We start from the raw sequence: 19,440 nt of genomic DNA, 5'->3' as shown, positions 1-19,440 counted from the left end.
ACTTCACACCAGCCAACATCGTATGAGGAAAAAGCCTTGGAACGAGCAGCAGAAGTGAGTCAGTCGAGTCCGGGTTTGATGGGTCGAAGCTGAACAACTGCAACGAGTTAGAGGGAAGGAAGGAAGGAAGGAAGGAAGGAAGGAAGGAAGGAAGGAAGGAGAAGAAGGAGAAAGAAGGAGAGTGAGGTGAGTAATATCATTTAATAACTTTAGATTAAAGATTATGTGCGAGCAAAGAAATACGATGGTTGGTGTGGAAGGAAAGAAGTTGATTTTATGAATGGGGGGGGGGTTGCCAGTTAGTGCAATATTAATTGATTTTGTTTGTTTTCTGAGATAGGTTATATAGGGTGAAGTTTTTCTCTATTTATATAAGTGTGGAAACTGGTTTAGATAGCTTAGTGGTTTGTTATGAAAAGGCTGGTAGAGATGGGTTGAATAGTGTTAGACTTGTGTCTGCATTTAGTGGAGAACTGGATTTGGTATTTAAATGGCATCTAATATGACGTAGTCATTGTGCAAATAAACTCTAAATCAACGGGTTTACTATGATCGAGAACCTAACTATAATAGTTACCCATTGTTGGCATGCTCTTCTTTTTTTTACAGAATTACTCACTCTCCCTTGTGAGGGAGGGAGGGAGGGAGGGAGGAGTGTGTGTGTATATCACTCGGAATTCCTTAGTCGGCTCTGACGGCGAAATTATATTCATACATACATCAAGATTAGACGTTTATCTATTTAATTTACCATTGCTGGAATGTACCAATGCGTAATAAAGACGAAATTCGACTTGAGATGGAGGGAGGTGTTGCTTTGGTGTGGTTTTACACGGCAACTCAACGATCGTTTGCCACTTCCACGCTTGCCTGCCAGCCGGCCAGCCACTAGCCTCAAAGTGAATTCCAGTGTCTTGATTAGCTTTACAATCCATCATTTACCTCAATACACACTAACAATGTGTATTTATATACTTCAATCGAGCATTCGATGCACACATTCACCTGTAATATATACGTCAATGAAACCCAGAACCCACCCAAGTTCAAGCGCACCTGCACTCTCACCCCTCTCCATTTGAATGCTAGTTTCCTATTTAGATTTCAAATGCTTCATTCACCCCTCTAAACACCACCGACGTATATTTACATTCTTTATTTAGGCAATGTATGCAGGCACACATTCATTCACGTAAAATAACGAATAAAATTGATATAGAATCTACTATAATTTGCAAAGCGACCAACCACCAAATGTCATTGTGAAAGCTAGTTTCGTAATTAGCTTTGCAATACTTCATTTACCTCCCTAAACACCAACAATGAGCGAGTATTTGTATACTCGGTAAAAGCGATGGATGGATTCCTTACACATTCACATATATTAAGCAATGAATTTGCTATAGTACCTACAGTACTCAGACTTCTCGAATTACTTACATCTTCTTATATCTTAACTTTGTTGTTCATTCAACAACAGAGTCGTTTTCCAGGGAATCCCGTTATGTTAGATGATGCATCGCCTCGCCTCGCCTCGCATGGCATCGAATCGCATGTCATTGCATCGCATCGCATTGAACTGCATGGTATTGAATCACAAGGCATTGAATGGCATGGCATGGCATGGCATGGCATGGCATCACGTCACGTCTCTCGTCTCTCGTCTCTCGTCTCTCGTCTAGTCCTCTCTCGTCTCTCGTCTCTCGTCTCTCGTCTCTCGTCTCTCGTCTCTCGTCTCTCGTCTCTCGTCTCTCGTCTCTCGTCTCTCGTCTCTCGTCTTCGTCGTCTCTCGTCTCTCGTCTCTCGTCTCGCCTCTCGCCTCTCGCTCTCGCCTCTCGCCTCTCGCCTCTAGCCTCTAGCCTCTCGCCACCCAGCCCTGCCTCGCTTCGCCTCGTCTCCGGTTTGTGAAAACGATGTATCAAGCAAAGTGTTAGATGTGAAAAAGTCGTGATATATATACAAAAATGGAATAGTTGGCGCGTAATAGTGCTGTTCGTTTTCTGTTATGGTATCAGAGAGAGAACGTCTCCTATTTATATTTTTTGACGAGCGTTGGCGTAACAGGCCCCTTGCACTTTTAATTCGTTATTGTACTTTTCAAAAGCTGTAGCTACCTTAAGACACATGACAAATGGAGGTTTATGTATTAGAGTTAAGCGCTATACTCCCTGGCCAGGAGCGAATTCGTGAAACGCCACGCGAGTCTGTTTACCACTTTGCCGCCAGTTACATATTCACTACTCATGAATGAAACCATGTAATATCATGAATTTGCATATATATATAAATTCATTGATCAGGTAAGAAATGGTTAAAGCCTTTACTGCATGGCGTTTATATGTATGCTTGAATTCGAATAGTACTCAACGATAATCACATGCCCTTTTGCAATTGAAACTCGCTACGTGGTTTCTAGCCGCAATTGTTGCCTGGTGTTGCAGAGCAACCATGCATCCTATCGCTTCTCGGCCTTTTGGCTAAGATCAAAGTGTAGTATCTGTTCTTATCAGCTTAATATCTGATACGATCCCCATGTGGGATCCTCGATATTAAACTGATTTTTGCAACATGGCGAAGTGCTAGGAGCTTGCTCCACCTTTGCCGCGGATCGGCCCGGTATTGCAGTACCTCTGGGATCGGTCCACTCCCTTCGGGGAGACCAAAAACAACCCTATCAACTAGTCAAAATCAAGTAGGAGACGATTATGTTAATTGGTTATGTACATTAATGAATCGTGTTAATTTGAATTGCAGTAATTACTTCACACCAGCCAACATCGTATGAGGAAAAAGCCTTGGAACGAGCAGCAGAAGTGAGTCAGTCGAGTCCGGGTTTGATGGGTCGAAGCTGAACAACTGCAACGAGTTAGAGGGAAGGAAGGAAGGAAGGAAGGAAGGAAGGAAGGAAGGAAGGAAGGAGGAAAGAAGGAGAAAGAAGGAGAGTGAGGTGAGTAATATCATTTAATAACTTTAGATTAAAGATTATGTGCGAGCAAAGAAATACGATGGTTGGTGTGGAAGGAAAGAAGTTGATTTTATGAATGGGGGGGGGGTTGCCAGTTAGTGCAATATTAATTGATTTTGTTTGTTTTCTGAGATAGGTTATATAGGGTGAAGTTTTTCTCTATTTATATAAGTGTGGAAACTGGTTTAGATAGCTTAGTGGTTTGTTATGAAAAGGCTGGTAGAGATGGGTTGAATAGTGTTAGACTTGTGTCTGCATTTAGTGGAGAACTGGATTTGGTATTTAAATGGCATCTAATATGACGTAGTCATTGTGCAAATAAACTCTAAATCAACGGGTTTACTATGATCGAGAACCTAACTATAATAGTTACCCATTGTTGGCATGCTCTTCTTTTTTTTACAGAATTACTCACTCTCCCTTGTGAGGGAGGGAGGGAGGGAGGGAGGAGTGTGTGTGTATATCACTCGGAATTCCTTAGTCGGCTCTGACGGCGAAATTATATTCATACATACATCAAGATTAGACGTTTATCTATTTAATTTACCATTGCTGGAATGTACCAATGCGTAATAAAGACGAAATTCGACTTGAGATGGAGGGAGGTGTTGCTTTGGTGTGGTTTTACACGGCAACTCAACGATCGTTTGCCACTTCCACGCTTGCCTGCCAGCCGGCCAGCCACTAGCCTCAAAGTGAATTCCAGTGTCTTGATTAGCTTTACAATCCATCATTTACCTCAATACACACTAACAATGTGTATTTATATACTTCAATCGAGCATTCGATGCACACATTCACCTGTAATATATACGTCAATGAAACCCAGAACCCACCCAAGTTCAAGCGCACCTGCACTCTCACCCCTCTCCATTTGAATGCTAGTTTCCTATTTAGATTTCAAATGCTTCATTCACCCCTCTAAACACCACCGACGTATATTTACATTCTTTATTTAGGCAATGTATGCAGGCACACATTCATTCACGTAAAATAACGAATAAAATTGATATAGAATCTACTATAATTTGCAAAGCGACCAACCACCAAATGTCATTGTGAAAGCTAGTTTCGTAATTAGCTTTGCAATACTTCATTTACCTCCCTAAACACCAACAATGAGCGAGTATTTGTATACTCGGTAAAAGCGATGGATGGATTCCTTACACATTCACATATATTAAGCAATGAATTTGCTATAGTACCTACAGTACTCAGACTTCTCGAATTACTTACATCTTCTTATATCTTAACTTTGTTGTTCATTCAACAACAGAGTCGTTTTCCAGGGAATCCCGTTATGTTAGATGATGCATCGCCTCGCCTCGCCTCGCATGGCATCGAATCGCATGTCATTGCATCGCATCGCATTGAACTGCATGGTATTGAATCACAAGGCATTGAATGGCATGGCATGGCATGGCATGGCATGGCATCACGTCACGTCTCTCGTCTCTCGTCTCTCGTCTCTCGTTCTCTATCGTCTCTAGTCTCTCGTCTCTCTCTCCTCTCGTCTCTCGTCTCTCGTCTCTCGTCTCTCGTCTCTCGTCTCTCGTCTCTCGTCTCTCGTCTCTCGTCTCTCGTCTCTCGTCTCTCGTCTCTCGCCTCTCGCCTCTCGCCTCTCGCCTCTCGCCTCTAGCCTCTAGCCTCTAGCCTCTCGCCACCCAGCCCTGCCTCGCTTCGCCTCGTCTCCGGTTTGTGAAAACGATGTATCAAGCAAAGTGTTAGATGTGAAAAAGTCGTGATATATATACAAAAATGGAATAGTTGGCGCGTAATAGTGCTGTTCGTTTTCTGTTATGGTATCAGAGAGAGAACGTCTCCTATTTATATTTTTTGACGAGCGTTGGCGTAACAGGCCCCTTGCACTTTTAATTCGTTATTGTACTTTTCAAAAGCTGTAGCTACCTTAAGACACATGACAAATGGAGGTTTATGTATTAGAGTTAAGCGCTATACTCCCTGGCCAGGAGCGAATTCGTGAAACGCCACGCGAGTCTGTTTACCACTTTGCCGCCAGTTACATATTCACTACTCATGAATGAAACCATGTAATATCATGAATTTGCATATATATATAAATTCATTGATCAGGTAAGAAATGGTTAAAGCCTTTACTGCATGGCGTTTATATGTATGCTTGAATTCGAATAGTACTCAACGATAATCACATGCCCTTTTGCAATTGAAACTCGCTACGTGGTTTCTAGCCGCAATTGTTGCCTGGTGTTGCAGAGCAACCATGCATCCTATCGCTTCTCGGCCTTTTGGCTAAGATCAAAGTGTAGTATCTGTTCTTATCAGCTTAATATCTGATACGATCCCCATGTGGGATCCTCGATATTAAACTGATTTTTGCAACATGGCGAAGTGCTAGGAGCTTGCTCCACCTTTGCCGCGGATCGGCCCGGTATTGCAGTACCTCTGGGATCGGTCCACTCCCTTCGGGGAGACCAAAAACAACCCTATCAACTAGTCAAAATCAAGTAGGAGACGATTATGTTAATTGGTTATGTACATTAATGAATCGTGTTAATTTGAATTGCAGTAATTACTTCACACCAGCCAACATCGTATGAGGAAAAAGCCTTGGAACGAGCAGCAGAAGTGAGTCAGTCGAGTCCGGGTTTGATGGGTCGAAGCTGAACAACTGCAACGAGTTAGAGGGAAGGAAGGAAGGAAGGAAGGAAGGAAGGAAGGAAGGAAGGAAGGAGAAGAAGGAGAAAGAAGGAGAGTGAGGTGAGTAATATCATTTAATAACTTTAGATTAAAGATTATGTGCGAGCAAAGAAATACGATGGTTGGTGTGGAAGGAAAGAAGTTGATTTTATGAATGGGGGGGGGGTTGCCAGTTAGTGCAATATTAATTGATTTTGTTTGTTTTCTGAGATAGGTTATATAGGGTGAAGTTTTTCTCTATTTATATAAGTGTGGAAACTGGTTTAGATAGCTTAGTGGTTTGTTATGAAAAGGCTGGTAGAGATGGGTTGAATAGTGTTAGACTTGTGTCTGCATTTAGTGGAGAACTGGATTTGGTATTTAAATGGCATCTAATATGACGTAGTCATTGTGCAAATAAACTCTAAATCAACGGGTTTACTATGATCGAGAACCTAACTATAATAGTTACCCATTGTTGGCATGCTCTTCTTTTTTTTACAGAATTACTCACTCTCCCTTGTGAGGGAGGGAGGGAGGGAGGGAGGAGTGTGTGTGTATATCACTCGGAATTCCTTAGTCGGCTCTGACGGCGAAATTATATTCATACATACATCAAGATTAGACGTTTATCTATTTAATTTACCATTGCTGGAATGTACCAATGCGTAATAAAGACGAAATTCGACTTGAGATGGAGGGAGGTGTTGCTTTGGTGTGGTTTTACACGGCAACTCAACGATCGTTTGCCACTTCCACGCTTGCCTGCCAGCCGGCCAGCCACTAGCCTCAAAGTGAATTCCAGTGTCTTGATTAGCTTTACAATCCATCATTTACCTCAATACACACTAACAATGTGTATTTATATACTTCAATCGAGCATTCGATGCACACATTCACCTGTAATATATACGTCAATGAAACCCAGAACCCACCCAAGTTCAAGCGCACCTGCACTCTCACCCCTCTCCATTTGAATGCTAGTTTCCTATTTAGATTTCAAATGCTTCATTCACCCCTCTAAACACCACCGACGTATATTTACATTCTTTATTTAGGCAATGTATGCAGGCACACATTCATTCACGTAAAATAACGAATAAAATTGATATAGAATCTACTATAATTTGCAAAGCGACCAACCACCAAATGTCATTGTGAAAGCTAGTTTCGTAATTAGCTTTGCAATACTTCATTTACCTCCCTAAACACCAACAATGAGCGAGTATTTGTATACTCGGTAAAAGCGATGGATGGATTCCTTACACATTCACATATATTAAGCAATGAATTTGCTATAGTACCTACAGTACTCAGACTTCTCGAATTACTTACATCTTCTTATATCTTAACTTTGTTGTTCATTCAACAACAGAGTCGTTTTCCAGGGAATCCCGTTATGTTAGATGATGCATCGCCTCGCCTCGCCTCGCATGGCATCGAATCGCATGTCATTGCATCGCATCGCATTGAACTGCATGGTATTGAATCACAAGGCATTGAATGGCATGGCATGGCATGGCATGGCATGGCATCACGTCACGTCTCTCGTCTCTCGTCTCTCGTCGTCTCGTCTCTCGTCTCTAGTCTCTAGTCTCTCGTCTCTCGTCTCTCGTCTCTCGTCTCTCGTCTCTCGTCTCTCGTCTCTCGTCTCTCGTCTCTCGTCTCTCGTCTCTCGTCTCTCGTCTCTCGTCTTCGCTCGTCTCTCGCCTCTCGCCTCTCGCCTCTCGCCTCTCGCCTCTAGCTCCTCTAGCCTCTCGCCACCCAGCCCTGCCTCGCTTCGCCTCGTCTCCGGTTTGTGAAAACGATGTATCAAGCAAAGTGTTAGATGTGAAAAAGTCGTGATATATATACAAAAATGGAATAGTTGGCGCGTAATAGTGCTGTTCGTTTTCTGTTATGGTATCAGAGAGAGAACGTCTCCTATTTATATTTTTTGACGAGCGTTGGCGTAACAGGCCCCTTGCACTTTTAATTCGTTATTGTACTTTTCAAAAGCTGTAGCTACCTTAAGACACATGACAAATGGAGGTTTATGTATTAGAGTTAAGCGCTATACTCCCTGGCCAGGAGCGAATTCGTGAAACGCCACGCGAGTCTGTTTACCACTTTGCCGCCAGTTACATATTCACTACTCATGAATGAAACCATGTAATATCATGAATTTGCATATATATATAAATTCATTGATCAGGTAAGAAATGGTTAAAGCCTTTACTGCATGGCGTTTATATGTATGCTTGAATTCGAATAGTACTCAACGATAATCACATGCCCTTTTGCAATTGAAACTCGCTACGTGGTTTCTAGCCGCAATTGTTGCCTGGTGTTGCAGAGCAACCATGCATCCTATCGCTTCTCGGCCTTTTGGCTAAGATCAAAGTGTAGTATCTGTTCTTATCAGCTTAATATCTGATACGATCCCCATGTGGGATCCTCGATATTAAACTGATTTTTGCAACATGGCGAAGTGCTAGGAGCTTGCTCCACCTTTGCCGCGGATCGGCCCGGTATTGCAGTACCTCTGGGATCGGTCCACTCCCTTCGGGGAGACCAAAAACAACCCTATCAACTAGTCAAAATCAAGTAGGAGACGATTATGTTAATTGGTTATGTACATTAATGAATCGTGTTAATTTGAATTGCAGTAATTACTTCACACCAGCCAACATCGTATGAGGAAAAAGCCTTGGAACGAGCAGCAGAAGTGAGTCAGTCGAGTCCGGGTTTGATGGGTCGAAGCTGAACAACTGCAACGAGTTAGAGAAGGAAGGAAGGAAGGAAGGAAGGAAGGAAGGAAGGAAGGAAGGAAGGAAGAAGAAGGAGAAAGAAGGAGAGTGAGGTGAGTAATATCATTTAATAACTTTAGATTAAAGATTATGTGCGAGCAAAGAAATACGATGGTTGGTGTGGAAGGAAAGAAGTTGATTTTATGAATGGGGGGGGGGTTGCCAGTTAGTGCAATATTAATTGATTTTGTTTGTTTTCTGAGATAGGTTATATAGGGTGAAGTTTTTCTCTATTTATATAAGTGTGGAAACTGGTTTAGATAGCTTAGTGGTTTGTTATGAAAAGGCTGGTAGAGATGGGTTGAATAGTGTTAGACTTGTGTCTGCATTTAGTGGAGAACTGGATTTGGTATTTAAATGGCATCTAATATGACGTAGTCATTGTGCAAATAAACTCTAAATCAACGGGTTTACTATGATCGAGAACCTAACTATAATAGTTACCCATTGTTGGCATGCTCTTCTTTTTTTTACAGAATTACTCACTCTCCCTTGTGTGAGGGAGGGAGGGAGGGAGGAGTGTGTGTGTATATCACTCGGAATTCCTTAGTCGGCTCTGACGGCGAAATTATATTCATACATACATCAAGATTAGACGTTTATCTATTTAATTTACCATTGCTGGAATGTACCAATGCGTAATAAAGACGAAATTCGACTTGAGATGGAGGGAGGTGTTGCTTTGGTGTGGTTTTACACGGCAACTCAACGATCGTTTGCCACTTCCACGCTTGCCTGCCAGCCGGCCAGCCACTAGCCTCAAAGTGAATTCCAGTGTCTTGATTAGCTTTACAATCCATCATTTACCTCAATACACACTAACAATGTGTATTTATATACTTCAATCGAGCATTCGATGCACACATTCACCTGTAATATATACGTCAATGAAACCCAGAACCCACCCAAGTTCAAGCGCACCTGCACTCTCACCCCTCTCCATTTGAATGCTAGTTTCCTATTTAGATTTCAAATGCTTCATTCACCCCTCTAAACACCACCGACGTATATTTACATTCTTTATTTAGGCAATGTATGCAGGCACACATTCATTCACGTAAAATAACGAATAAAATTGATATAGAATCTACTATAATTTGCAAAGCGACCAACCACCAAATGTCATTGTGAAAGCTAGTTTCGTAATTAGCTTTGCAATACTTCATTTACCTCCCTAAACACCAACAATGAGCGAGTATTTGTATACTCGGTAAAAGCGATGGATGGATTCCTTACACATTCACATATATTAAGCAATGAATTTGCTATAGTACCTACAGTACTCAGACTTCTCGAATTACTTACATCTTCTTATATCTTAACTTTGTTGTTCATTCAACAACAGAGTCGTTTTCCAGGGAATCCCGTTATGTTAGATGATGCATCGCCTCGCCTCGCCTCGCATGGCATCGAATCGCATGTCATTGCATCGCATCGCATTGAACTGCATGGTATTGAATCACAAGGCATTGAATGGCATGGCATGGCATGGCATGGCATGGCATCACGTCACGTCTCTCGTCTCTCGTCTCTCGTCTCTCGTCTCTAGTCTCGTCTCTAGTCTCGTCTCGTCTCTCGTCTCTCGTCTCTCGTCTCTCGTCTCTCGTCTCTCGTCTCTCGTCTCTCGTCTCTCGTCTCTCGTCTCTCGTCTCTCGTCTCTCGTCTCTCGTCTCTCGTCTCTCGCCTCTCGCCTCTCGCCTCTCGCCTCTCGCCTCTAGCCTCTAGCCTCTAGCCTCTCGCCACCCAGCCCTGCCTCGCTTCGCCTCGTCTCCGGTTTGTGAAAACGATGTATCAAGCAAAGTGTTAGATGTGAAAAAGTCGTGATATATATACAAAAATGGAATAGTTGGCGCGTAATAGTGCTGTTCGTTTTCTGTTATGGTATCAGAGAGAGAACGTCTCCTATTTATATTTTTTGACGAGCGTTGGCGTAACAGGCCCCTTGCACTTTTAATTCGTTATTGTACTTTTCAAAAGCTGTAGCTACCTTAAGACACATGACAAATGGAGGTTTATGTATTAGAGTTAAGCGCTATACTCCCTGGCCAGGAGCGAATTCGTGAAACGCCACGCGAGTCTGTTTACCACTTTGCCGCCAGTTACATATTCACTACTCATGAATGAAACCATGTAATATCATGAATTTGCATATATATATAAATTCATTGATCAGGTAAGAAATGGTTAAAGCCTTTACTGCATGGCGTTTATATGTATGCTTGAATTCGAATAGTACTCAACGATAATCACATGCCCTTTTGCAATTGAAACTCGCTACGTGGTTTCTAGCCGCAATTGTTGCCTGGTGTTGCAGAGCAACCATGCATCCTATCGCTTCTCGGCCTTTTGGCTAAGATCAAAGTGTAGTATCTGTTCTTATCAGCTTAATATCTGATACGATCCCCATGTGGGATCCTCGATATTAAACTGATTTTTGCAACATGGCGAAGTGCTAGGAGCTTGCTCCACCTTTGCCGCGGATCGGCCCGGTATTGCAGTACCTCTGGGATCGGTCCACTCCCTTCGGGGAGACCAAAAACAACCCTATCAACTAGTCAAAATCAAGTAGGAGACGATTATGTTAATTGGTTATGTACATTAATGAATCGTGTTAATTTGAATTGCAGTAATTACTTCACACCAGCCAACATCGTATGAGGAAAAAGCCTTGGAACGAGCAGCAGAAGTGAGTCAGTCGAGTCCGGGTTTGATGGGTCGAAGCTGAACAACTGCAACGAGTTAGAGGGAAGGAAGGAAGGAAGGAAGGAAGGAAGGAAGGAAGGAAGGAAGGAGAAAGAAGGAGAAAGAAGGAGAGTGAGGTGAGTAATATCATTTAATAACTTTAGATTAAAGATTATGTGCGAGCAAAGAAATACGATGGTTGGTGTGGAAGGAAAGAAGTTGATTTTATGAATGGGGGGGGGGTTGCCAGTTAGTGCAATATTAATTGATTTTGTTTGTTTTCTGAGATAGGTTATATAGGGTGAAGTTTTTCTCTATTTATATAAGTGTGGAAACTGGTTTAGATAGCTTAGTGGTTTGTTATGAAAAGGCTGGTAGAGATGGGTTGAATAGTGTTAGACTTGTGTCTGCATTTAGTGGAGAACTGGATTTGGTATTTAAATGGCATCTAATATGACGTAGTCATTGTGCAAATAAACTCTAAATCAACGGGTTTACTATGATCGAGAACCTAACTATAATAGTTACCCATTGTTGGCATGCTCTTCTTTTTTTTACAGAATTACTCACTCTCCCTTGTGAGGGAGGGAGGAGGAGGGAGGGAGGAGTGTGTGTGTATATCACTCGGAATTCCTTAGTCGGCTCTGACGGCGAAATTATATTCATACATACATCAAGATTAGACGTTTATCTATTTAATTTACCATTGCTGGAATGTACCAATGCGTAATAAAGACGAAATTCGACTTGAGATGGAGGGAGGTGTTGCTTTGGTGTGGTTTTACACGGCAACTCAACGATCGTTTGCCACTTCCACGCTTGCCTGCCAGCCGGCCAGCCACTAGCCTCAAAGTGAATTCCAGTGTCTTGATTAGCTTTACAATCCATCATTTACCTCAATACACACTAACAATGTGTATTTATATACTTCAATCGAGCATTCGATGCACACATTCACCTGTAATATATACGTCAATGAAACCCAGAACCCACCCAAGTTCAAGCGCACCTGCACTCTCACCCCTCTCCATTTGAATGCTAGTTTCCTATTTAGATTTCAAATGCTTCATTCACCCCTCTAAACACCACCGACGTATATTTACATTCTTTATTTAGGCAATGTATGCAGGCACACATTCATTCACGTAAAATAACGAATAAAATTGATATAGAATCTACTATAATTTGCAAAGCGACCAACCACCAAATGTCATTGTGAAAGCTAGTTTCGTAATTAGCTTTGCAATACTTCATTTACCTCCCTAAACACCAACAATGAGCGAGTATTTGTATACTCGGTAAAAGCGATGGATGGATTCCTTACACATTCACATATATTAAGCAATGAATTTGCTATAGTACCTACAGTACTCAGACTTCTCGAATTACTTACATCTTCTTATATCTTAACTTTGTTGTTCATTCAACAACAGAGTCGTTTTCCAGGGAATCCCGTTATGTTAGATGATGCATCGCCTCGCCTCGCCTCGCATGGCATCGAATCGCATGTCATTGCATCGCATCGCATTGAACTGCATGGTATTGAATCACAAGGCATTGAATGGCATGGCATGGCATGGCATGGCATGGCATCACGTCACGTCTCTCGTCTCTCGTCTCTCGTCTCTAGTCTCGTCTCTAGTCGTCTCTCGTCTCTCGTCGCTCTCGTCTCTCGTCTCTCGTCTCTCGTCTCTCGTCTCTCGTCTCTCGTCTCTCGTCTCTCGTCTCTCGTCTCTCGTCTCTCGTCTCTCGTCTCTCGTCTCTCTCTCGCCTCTCGCCTCTCGCCTCTCGCCTCTAGCCTCTAGCCTCTAGCCTCTCGCCACCCAGCCCTGCCTCGCTTCGCCTCGTCTCCGGTTTGTGAAAACGATGTATCAAGCAAAGTGTTAGATGTGAAAAAGTCGTGATATATATACAAAAATGGAATAGTTGGCGCGTAATAGTGCTGTTCGTTTTCTGTTATGGTATCAGAGAGAGAACGTCTCCTATTTATATTTTTTGACGAGCGTTGGCGTAACAGGCCCCTTGCACTTTTAATTCGTTATTGTACTTTTCAAAAGCTGTAGCTACCTTAAGACACATGACAAATGGAGGTTTATGTATTAGAGTTAAGCGCTATACTCCCTGGCCAGGAGCGAATTCGTGAAACGCCACGCGAGTCTGTTTACCACTTTGCCGCCAGTTACATATTCACTACTCATGAATGAAACCATGTAATATCATGAATTTGCATATATATATAAATTCATTGATCAGGTAAGAAATGGTTAAAGCCTTTACTGCATGGCGTTTATATGTATGCTTGAATTCGAATAGTACTCAACGATAATCACATGCCCTTTTGCAATTGAAACTCGCTACGTGGTTTCTAGCCGCAATTGTTGCCTGGTGTTGCAGAGCAACCATGCATCCTATCGCTTCTCGGCCTTTTGGCTAAGATCAAAGTGTAGTATCTGTTCTTATCAGCTTAATATCTGATACGATCCCCATGTGGGATCCTCGATATTAAACTGATTTTTGCAACATGGCGAAGTGCTAGGAGCTTGCTCCACCTTTGCCGCGGATCGGCCCGGTATTGCAGTACCTCTGGGATCGGTCCACTCCCTTCGGGGAGACCAAAAACAACCCTATCAACTAGTCAAAATCAAGTAGGAGACGATTATGTTAATTGGTTATGTACATTAATGAATCGTGTTAATTTGAATTGCAGTAATTACTTCACACCAGCCAACATCGTATGAGGAAAAAGCCTTGGAACGAGCAGCAGAAGTGAGTCAGTCGAGTCCGGGTTTGATGGGTCGAAGCTGAACAACTGCAACGAGTTAGAGGGAAGGAAGGAAGGAAGGAAGGAAGGAAGGAAGGAAGGAAGGAAGGAGAAAGAAGGAGAAAGAAGGAGAGTGAGGTGAGTAATATCATTTAATAACTTTAGATTAAAGATTATGTGCGAGCAAAGAAATACGATGGTTGGTGTGGAAGGAAAGAAGTTGATTTTATGAATGGGGGGGGGGTTGCCAGTTAGTGCAATATTAATTGATTTTGTTTGTTTTCTGAGATAGGTTATATAGGGTGAAGTTTTTCTCTATTTATATAAGTGTGGAAACTGGTTTAGATAGCTTAGTGGTTTGTTATGAAAAGGCTGGTAGAGATGGGTTGAATAGTGTTAGACTTGTGTCTGCATTTAGTGGAGAACTGGATTTGGTATTTAAATGGCATCTAATATGACGTAGTCATTGTGCAAATAAACTCTAAATCAACGGGTTTACTATGATCGAGAACCTAACTATAATAGTTACCCATTGTTGGCATGCTCTTCTTTTTTTTACAGAATTACTCACTCTCCCTTGTGAGGGAGGGAGGGAGGGAGGGAGGAGTGTGTGTGTATATCACTCGGAATTCCTTAGTCGGCTCTGACGGCGAAATTATATTCATACATACATCAAGATTAGACGTTTATCTATTTAATTTACCATTGCTGGAATGTACCAATGCGTAATAAAGACGAAATTCGACTTGAGATGGAGGGAGGTGTTGCTTTGGTGTGGTTTTACACGGCAACTCAACGATCGTTTGCCACTTCCACGCTTGCCTGCCAGCCGGCCAGCCACTAGCCTCAAAGTGAATTCCAGTGTCTTGATTAGCTTTACAATCCATCATTTACCTCAATACACACTAACAATGTGTATTTATATACTTCAATCGAGCATTCGATGCACACATTCACCTGTAATATATACGTCAATGAAACCCAGAACCCACCCAAGTTCAAGCGCACCTGCACTCTCACCCCTCTCCATTTGAATGCTAGTTTCCTATTTAGATTTCAAATGCTTCATTCACCCCTCTAAACACCACCGACGTATATTTACATTCTTTATTTAGGCAATGTATGCAGGCACACATTCATTCACGTAAAATAACGAATAAAATTGATATAGAATCTACTATAATTTGCAAAGCGACCAACCACCAAATGTCATTGTGAAAGCTAGTTTCGTAATTAGCTTTGCAATACTTCATTTACCTCCCTAAACACCAACAATGAGCGAGTATTTGTATACTCGGTAAAAGCGATGGATGGATTCCTTACACATTCACATATATTAAGCAATGAATTTGCTATAGTACCTACAGTACTCAGACTTCTCGAATTACTTACATCTTCTTATATCTTAACTTTGTTGTTCATTCAACAACAGAGTCGTTTTCCAGGGAATCCCGTTATGTTAGATGATGCATCGCCTCGCCTCGCCTCGCATGGCATCGAATCGCATGTCATTGCATCGCATCGCATTGAACTGCATGGTATTGAATCACAAGGCATTGAATGGCATGGCATGGCATGGCATGGCATGGCATCACGTCACGTCTCTCGTCTCTCGTCTCTCGTCTCTCGTCTCTAGTCTCTCTAGTCTCTAGTCTCTCGTCTCTCGTCTCTCGTCTCTCGTCTCTCGTCTCTCGTCTCTCGTCTCTCGTCTCGTCTCTCGTCTCTCGTCTCTCGTCTCTCGTCTCTCGTCTCTCGTCTCTCGCCTCTCGCCTCTCGCCTCTCGCCTCTCGCCTCTAGCCTCTAGCCTCTAGCCTCTCGCCACCCAGCCCTGCCTCGCTTCGCCTCGTCTCCGGTTTGTGAAAACGATGTATCAAGCAAAGTGTTAGATGTGAAAAAGTCGTGATATATATACAAAAATGGAATAGTTGGCGCGTAATAGTGCTGTTCGTTTTCTGTTATGGTATCAGAGAGAGAACGTCTCCTATTTATATTTTTTGACGAGCGTTGGCGTAACAGGCCCCTTGCACTTTTAATTCGTTATTGTACTTTTCAAAAGCTGTAGCTACCTTAAGACACATGACAAATGGAGGTTTATGTATTAGAGTTAAGCGCTATACTCCCTGGCCAGGAGCGAATTCGTGAAACGCCACGCGAGTCTGTTTACCACTTTGCCGCCAGTTACATATTCACTACTCATGAATGAAACCATGTAATATCATGAATTTGCATATATATATAAATTCATTGATCAGGTAAGAAATGGTTAAAGCCTTTACTGCATGGCGTTTATATGTATGCTTGAATTCGAATAGTACTCAACGATAATCACATGCCCTTTTGCAATTGAAACTCGCTACGTGGTTTCTAGCCGCAATTGTTGCCTGGTGTTGCAGAGCAACCATGCATCCTATCGCTTCTCGGCCTTTTGGCTAAGATCAAAGTGTAGTATCTGTTCTTATCAGCTTAATATCTGATACGATCCCCATGTGGGATCCTCGATATTAAACTGATTTTTGCAACATGGCGAAGTGCTAGGAGCTTGCTCCACCTTTGCCGCGGATCGGCCCGGTATTGCAGTACCTCTGGGATCGGTCCACTCCCTTCGGGGAGACCAAAAACAACCCTATCAACTAGTCAAAATCAAGTAGGAGACGATTATGTTAATTGGTTATGTACATTAATGAATCGTGTTAATTTGAATTGCAGTAATTACTTCACACCAGCCAACATCGTATGAGGAAAAAGCCTTGGAACGAGCAGCAGAAGTGAGTCAGTCGAGTCCGGGTTTGATGGGTCGAAGCTGAACAACTGCAACGAGTTAGAGGGAAGGAAGGAAGGAAGGAAGGAAGGAAGGAAGGAAGGAAGGAAGGAGAAGAAGGAGAAAGAAGGAGAGTGAGGTGAGTAATATCATTTAATAACTTTAGATTAAAGATTATGTGCGAGCAAAGAAATACGATGGTTGGTGTGGAAGGAAAGAAGTTGATTTTATGAATGGGGGGGGGGTTGCCAGTTAGTGCAATATTAATTGATTTTGTTTGTTTTCTGAGATAGGTTATATAGGGTGAAGTTTTTCTCTATTTATATAAGTGTGGAAACTGGTTTAGATAGCTTAGTGGTTTGTTATGAAAAGGCTGGTAGAGATGGGTTGAATAGTGTTAGACTTGTGTCTGCATTTAGTGGAGAACTGGATTTGGTATTTAAATGGCATCTAATATGACGTAGTCATTGTGCAAATAAACTCTAAATCAACGGGTTTACTATGATCGAGAACCTAACTATAATAGTTACCCATTGTTGGCATGCTCTTCTTTTTTTTACAGAATTACTCACTCTCCCTTGTGAGGGAGGGAGGGAGGGAGGGAGGAGTGTGTGTGTATATCACTCGGAATTCCTTAGTCGGCTCTGACGGCGAAATTATATTCATACATACATCAAGATTAGACGTTTATCTATTTAATTTACCATTGCTGGAATGTACCAATGCGTAATAAAGACGAAATTCGACTTGAGATGGAGGGAGGTGTTGCTTTGGTGTGGTTTTACACGGCAACTCAACGATCGTTTGCCACTTCCACGCTTGCCTGCCAGCCGGCCAGCCACTAGCCTCAAAGTGAATTCCAGTGTCTTGATTAGCTTTACAATCCATCATTTACCTCAATACACACTAACAATGTGTATTTATATACTTCAATCGAGCATTCGATGCACACATTCACCTGTAATATATACGTCAATGAAACCCAGAACCCACCCAAGTTCAAGCGCACCTGCACTCTCACCCCTCTCCATTTGAATGCTAGTTTCCTATTTAGATTTCAAATGCTTCATTCACCCCTCTAAACACCACCGACGTATATTTACATTCTTTATTTAGGCAATGTATGCAGGCACACATTCATTCACGTAAAATAACGAATAAAATTGATATAGAATCTACTATAATTTGCAAAGCGACCAACCACCAAATGTCATTGTGAAAGCTAGTTTCGTAATTAGCTTTGCAATACTTCATTTACCTCCCTAAACACCAACAATGAGCGAGTATTTGTATACTCGGTAAAAGCGATGGATGGATTCCTTACACATTCACATATATTAAGCAATGAATTTGCTATAGTACCTACAGTACTCAGACTTCTCGAATTACTTACATCTTCTTATATCTTAACTTTGTTGTTCATTCAACAACAGAGTCGTTTTCCAGGGAATCGTTATGTTAGATGATGCATCGCCTCGCCTCGCCTCGCATGGCATCGAATCGCATGTCATTGCATCGCATCGCATTGAACTGCATGGTATTGAATCACAAGGCATTGAATGGCATGGCATGCATGGCATGGCATGGCATCACGTCACGTCTCTCGTCTCTCGTCTCTCGTCTCTCGTCTCTAGTCTCTCTCTCGTCTCTCGTCTCTCGTCTCTCGTCTCTCGTCTCTCGTCTCTCTCTCGTCTCTCGTCTCTCGTCTCTCGTCTCTCGTCTCTCGTCTCTCGTCTCTCGTCTCTCGTCTCTCGTCTCTCGCCTCTCGCCTCTCGCCTCTCGCCTCTCGCCTCTCGCCTCTAGCCTCTAGCCTCTCGCCACCCAGCCCTGCCTCGCTTCGCCTCGTCTCCGGTTTGTGAAAACGATGTATCAAGCAAAGTGTTAGATGTGAAAAAGTCGTGATATATATACAAAAATGGAATAGTTGGCGCGTAATAGTGCTGTTCGTTTTCTGTTATGGTATCAGAGAGAGAACGTCTCCTATTTATATTTTTTGACGAGCGTTGGCGTAACAGGCCCCTTGCACTTTTAATTCGTTATTGTACTTTTCAAAAGCTGTAGCTACCTTAAGACACATGACAAATGGAGGTTTATGTATTAGAGTTAAGCGCTATACTCCCTGGCCAGGAGCGAATTCGTGAAACGCCACGCGAGTCTGTTTACCACTTTGCCGCCAGTTACATATTCACTACTCATGAATGAAACCATGTAATATCATGAATTTGCATATATATATAAATTCATTGATCAGGTAAGAAATGGTTAAAGCCTTTACTGCATGGCGTTTTATATGTATGCTTGAATTCGAATAGTACTCAACGATAATCACATGCCCTTTTGCAATTGAAACTCGCTACGTGGTTTCTAGCCGCAATTGTTGCCTGGTGTTGCAGAGCAACCATGCATCCTATCGCTTCTCGGCCTTTTGGCTAAGATCAAAGTGTAGTATCTGTTCTTATCAGCTTAATATCTGATACGATCCCCATGTGGGATCCTCGATATTAAACTGATTTTTGCAACATGGCGAAGTGCTAGGAGCTTGCTCCACCTTTGCCGCGGATCGGCCCGGTATTGCAGTACCTCTGGGATCGGTCCACTCCCTTCGGGGAGACCAAAAACAACCCTATCAACTAGTCAAAATCAAGTAGGAGACGATTATGTTAATTGGTTATGTACATTAATGAATCGTGTTAATTTGAATTGCAGTAATTACTTCACACCAGCCAACATCGTATGAGGAAAAAGCCTTGGAACGAGCAGCAGAAGTGAGTCAGTCGAGTCCGGGTTTGATGGGTCGAAGCTGAACAACTGCAACGAGTTAGAGGGA

General features: G+C 42.4%; 7 non-coding genes across 7 annotated transcripts; all 7 read left to right on the top strand.

Moving 5' to 3' along the window:
• The first annotated feature begins 2,457 nt into the window (after nucleotides 1–2,457).
• LOC138362181 (U2 spliceosomal RNA) lies at nucleotides 2,458–2,650 on the top strand. Its single transcript, XR_011227464.1, has one exon. It is a non-coding gene; the product is annotated as a U2 spliceosomal RNA (small nuclear RNA).
• Nucleotides 2,651–5,216: 2,566 nt separating this feature from the next.
• On the top strand, nucleotides 5,217–5,409 carry LOC138362180 (U2 spliceosomal RNA). The gene has a single exon (XR_011227463.1). It is a non-coding gene; the product is annotated as a U2 spliceosomal RNA (small nuclear RNA).
• Nucleotides 5,410–7,974: 2,565 nt separating this feature from the next.
• On the top strand, nucleotides 7,975–8,167 carry LOC138362193 (U2 spliceosomal RNA). The gene has a single exon (XR_011227475.1). It is a non-coding gene; the product is annotated as a U2 spliceosomal RNA (small nuclear RNA).
• A 2,575-nt stretch (nucleotides 8,168–10,742) lies between these two features.
• Nucleotides 10,743–10,935, top strand: LOC138362192 (U2 spliceosomal RNA). Its single transcript, XR_011227474.1, has one exon. It is a non-coding gene; the product is annotated as a U2 spliceosomal RNA (small nuclear RNA).
• A 2,569-nt stretch (nucleotides 10,936–13,504) lies between these two features.
• On the top strand, nucleotides 13,505–13,697 carry LOC138362191 (U2 spliceosomal RNA). Its single transcript, XR_011227473.1, has one exon. It is a non-coding gene; the product is annotated as a U2 spliceosomal RNA (small nuclear RNA).
• A 2,567-nt stretch (nucleotides 13,698–16,264) lies between these two features.
• On the top strand, nucleotides 16,265–16,457 carry LOC138362190 (U2 spliceosomal RNA). Its single transcript, XR_011227472.1, has one exon. It is a non-coding gene; the product is annotated as a U2 spliceosomal RNA (small nuclear RNA).
• Nucleotides 16,458–19,022: 2,565 nt separating this feature from the next.
• Nucleotides 19,023–19,215, top strand: LOC138362179 (U2 spliceosomal RNA). Its single transcript, XR_011227462.1, has one exon. It is a non-coding gene; the product is annotated as a U2 spliceosomal RNA (small nuclear RNA).
• The last annotated feature ends 225 nt before the right edge of the window (nucleotides 19,216–19,440 follow it).

The sequence above is a fragment of the Procambarus clarkii genome, unplaced genomic scaffold (genome assembly GCF_040958095.1).
Source record: "Procambarus clarkii isolate CNS0578487 unplaced genomic scaffold, FALCON_Pclarkii_2.0 HiC_scaffold_1410, whole genome shotgun sequence".
In the NCBI taxonomy this organism is placed as follows: domain Eukaryota; kingdom Metazoa; phylum Arthropoda; class Malacostraca; order Decapoda; family Cambaridae; genus Procambarus; species Procambarus clarkii.
This window is presented reverse-complemented; position numbering and strand designations above follow the sequence as displayed.